The sequence below is a fragment of the Equus quagga genome, chromosome 19, assembly GCF_021613505.1.
Source record: "Equus quagga isolate Etosha38 chromosome 19, UCLA_HA_Equagga_1.0, whole genome shotgun sequence".
Taxonomy (NCBI): Eukaryota; Metazoa; Chordata; class Mammalia; order Perissodactyla; family Equidae; genus Equus; species Equus quagga.
In genome coordinates this window covers 10,055,932-10,060,350 of record NC_060285.1, presented here as the reverse complement: position 1 = coordinate 10,060,350, position 4,419 = coordinate 10,055,932, and positions in this window count along the sequence as shown.

Below are 4,419 nucleotides of genomic sequence, written 5' to 3'. Positions count from 1 at the left end.
GGGCCCGGAGCCCTTGCACCCGTGCCTTCAGCCCTCTCCCCATTTTGTATTTCTACCCCACAGGGTTGATTATTTTTGAGCGTGTTGCGTTCTGTTTAGTTTTCCCATCTTACGTTTTATTTGCCACTGCTCTGGGTATGGTGCACAAGTTTCTGTTGACTTGTTAGGTTGTTTTCTATTGCTGTGCAACAAACTGCTCCAAAACTTAGTGGCTCAAAACAACATCCACTTTATTACGTGTCACGAGGTTGTGCCTCAGGCATCTGGTGAAGGCTCTGCTGAGTGATTCTTCTTTTCCATGTGGTATCAACTTAGGTCACTTGGTGTATTCAGCTGGTGCATGGGGCAGTCTGGAGGGTTTGGGGCAGGGTGGTGATTTCAAGAAGGCTGGGGTCAGCTGGCACTCTTGACCTGAGTGTGTACCTGAGGTCTCAGTGGTCGCGACATAGTCAGACTTACGTGACAGCTCAGGCCTGAGTATGTTCGAACAGATGGAAAGTGAAAGCTGATATATTCTTAAGGCCTGGGCCAGGAAAATGGCACAATGGCATTCTATCGATCAACTAGTCACGAGCCGGCCATAGTCAAGAGGAGACACAGACTCCACCTCTCTATGGGAGGAGGATCAAAGAATTTGTGACCATATATCATCTGCCACTCTTGTGTATTTTTTCCCCTGGACCATAAATCATTTAGGGCAGAGACTATGTGCTACGTCACATGGGACATTGGGTCCCAGGGGTCCTCAATGACCAGGCACACAGTGGTGTCTCATTTATGTTGGACAAATGTCTCGACGAGTGTGCGATAGATAGGTTTAGCGCTCAGGAAATCTGTGTGCCCTGCCGTCATCCCTTCCTCAAGAAGAGAACAGGATTGCTGGATCAAGTGGCACATTCTTGAGTCACTTGAAATGCATTGCCAAACAGCCCTCCAGAAGGGTACCCGTGGCAAAGTTTTAAGGTTATAATTATGGTGTGGCTCAGCCGCTCAAACACAACGAATGCGTTTCCTCCCCGCTCAGGCAACTCACACTCAACACGCGCCAGACCTAACGCCTTCCACACCAAAGCGGCCTCCAGGGGGCAGCAGAGAAGGAGCAAAGGCGACATGAGGCTCGGCCAGGGCTGCAAGCTGGAATCAATCATCAGGCAGAACATGGCAGGATCCAGGCAGCTCCGGGTTTGCGAAAGCTTGACCTGCAATGAGCAGCCTGACTTCCTCCTTGCGCCAAGGCAGAACACGTAACTACAGACGGCCGACGAGGAGGATGTTTCCACAACCTGCGAGGATGGGTATGAAGTAGAGGTTCACGGGCCAGCCTGGAACCTACCCACCATTGTAGCTTTGTGTCTCTAAGAAAATGCCTGCACACCTTATTGTCATACCTACCTTGAACACCAACAAAGAGGGGAAGGCTAATAATGTTTCCTGAGCTCATTCTTTGTGTCAAGCGCTATGCTAAGCACATTTTGTGCATTCTCCCATTTAATCCTGACAGTAATCCTCAGAGGTAGGTACTATGCTTATTTCCATTTTTCAGATGAGGAAATAAGCCCAGAGAGGTGAAGCCATTTGCCTAAGGTCACACAGTGAGCGGGGGAGGGGGCAGCCAGGACTTCCTTGAAGAATATCTGAGTCTGAAGCTCAGGTTCTTAAACATCACCCTTTCCGAGATTTAATTCAATAGTAGGATCAAATCTCAGACCTGAAAGGGTTAGGGATCGTCTCTAAATCCTTCACCTTTTATGCTTCCATGCCTAGCACACAGCCTTATGCAAGATGGGCTTCAAATAAATATTTATTGAATGAATAAATGAATGAATATTACTCATTGATCTGACTATTACTCACTGATTTGGCCCATCACACTTGCACACTTTTTTCCTCCATTTTCTAAAAATTAGGTATAATTTACATATGGTGAAAGTCAACATTTTTATGGACAGTTCTGCAAGTGTTGACAAACATATATAGTCAAAGGGCTGGCCCCGTGGCCAAGTGGTTGGGTTCGCACGCTCCACTTTGGCGGCCCAGGGTTTCACTTATTTGGATCCTGGGTGTGGACCTAGCACCACTCATCAAGCCATGCTGAGGTGGCATCCCACATAGCAGAGCCAGAAGGACCTACAACTAGAATACACAACTATGTACTGGGGGGGTTTTGGGGAGAAGAAGAAACCAACAAAAAGAAGAAGATTGGCAACAGCTGTAAGCTCAGGTGCCAGCCTTTAAGAAAGAAAACCCATATAGTCAACTGTGTAACCATGCCCACAAACAACATATAAAATGCTTCCATGATGCCAAATTTCCCCATGGCTCCTTAGTAGTAAGTCCTACACCCTCCCCCCATGTCAGCCCCACTCCCAGCCCCTGGCAACCACTGGTCTGTTTTCTGCTCTGTAGTTTTGCTTTTGCAAGAACATCACATCAAGGGAATCATACAATCTACAGTCCTTTGAGTCTGTCTTCTTTCACTTAATATAATGCATTGGAGGCTGACATTGTTGAGCCTATCAATGCTTTCTTCCTTTTCATTCCTGAGTAGTGTTCCATTATATGGATGTTCCACAGTTTGTTTATACATTCCTGAGTTGGGGGCCATTTGGGTTGTTTCCAGGTTTGGGCTCTTACAAATAAAACAACTGTCAATATTCCTGTGCAGGGTTTTGTGTGGACATAACTTTTCATTCGGCTGGGACCGCAGGGCCGTATGGAAAATGCAGAGTGAACTTTATAAGACACTGCTAAACTGTTTTCCTAGGTGGCTATACCATTTCGCATTTTCACCAGCAACGTTTCCAGTTGTTCTAAATCCTTATAAGCACTTGATATTGTCAAATTAAAAAATTTTTTAGCCATTTTAATAGGTGTGTGGAAGTATCTCACGCTGGTTTTAATTTGCATTTCCCTAATGACTAACGATGTTGAGCATCTTTTCATTGCTTAGTTACCATCTGTATATCTTCTCTGGTGAAGTGTTCAAATCAAATCTGTTCAAATCTTTTGCCCATTTTTTAAAAAGTGGGTTGTTTGTTTTCTTATTATTGACTTTTTAGAGTTCTTTATATATTTGGGATACAAATCCCTTATCAGATATATGCTTTGCAAATATTTTCTCCAGACTGTAGCTCGCCTTTTTGTTAATTCTTTTAATAATGTCTTTCAGTGAGTGTTCTCAATTTTGATGCAGTGCAATTTATCGATTTTCTTTTACGGATCATGCTCTTGTGTTGTATCTAAGAACTCTTTGCCTAACCCAAAGTCACAAAAAATTTTCTCTGAACGTTTTCTTCTAGAAGTTTCATATAATCATAGTATATATATAATCACCGCATAAAGTCGCTGTCTTAAATGAGATAATGTATGTAAAGCCTTAGCATAGGGCCTGGAACAGAGTTAGCATTCAATAATCAGAGCCTAGCATGGACACTGCCTCTGTATTGTTTATGAGGCGCCCTCAGGCCCACCACACATTTCCTCTTCCCGGATCCGGTGTCCTGTCATCACAGAACGCAGGATGTTCTGTCATCGCCGGCAAAGGCTTCTGCAGACATCCTTGTCCAGCGGCTGGAAACACTGGAGGTGCCCAGAGGCACAGAGTGAGGCCCTAAGGACTACAGGTCATCGGAAGAGCCAGACCTGAAGGTGGTTCTTTCCACCGCAGCCAGCACACCTCCATCCAGCCTCAGCTTCCGTGAAACCTGGAGCTCTAGCGCAGGCTGTGATGGGGACCAGGGCCTATTTATTGAGCGCCTACTGTGCGCGAGACCCTTGGCTACAGCAGCGAACACGACAGGCAAAACCTACAGACTAGCAGAGGAAAACTGAACGAATAAGTACACAATTAATTACTGGATTAAGGAAAAGGGTATGCTGATACGTGTGCGTGGGTGTGGGGGGGAGGCTTCCTAAGACTTTACTGCCCTTCCTCAGCCCCCGCCTCTGTGCCAGGTGTCTCTGGGCCCTTCCGGGCCGGGGGTGGGAGGCCCGCAGACACGGGGACCCACGTGACGTCAGCGTGAAAGCAGGGTGGAAAGGCCGCCAGGGAGGTGGGGCTGTGCTTTGGAGGTCTCTGAGAGGGGCTGTTCATTCGTGGTTCATCCATCCCTTCGAGAAATCTTCATGCGGCTTCCGCTGTGTGCCCAGCGCGCTGCGGGGAGGACGAATGCGGCGTCCGCCCCCTCGCTATACTGGGGGCCGAGGGAGGGACGGGAAGCAAGCAGATAACCAAGAGGGTGTGCGCCTGCCCTTGGGCGCGGAGGGGCTGCCCGGGGCCACCGCGTCCGCAGCCCCGCGCCGGGTGCGGGGACACGGCCCGCATTCGCGCACCCGCACCCCTGCCCGCCCCCCGCTTCGCAAAGAGGTCACCACGCTCGCGACGAGCGCGCCCCCCGCCCGGCCGCAGCACGCGCGCCC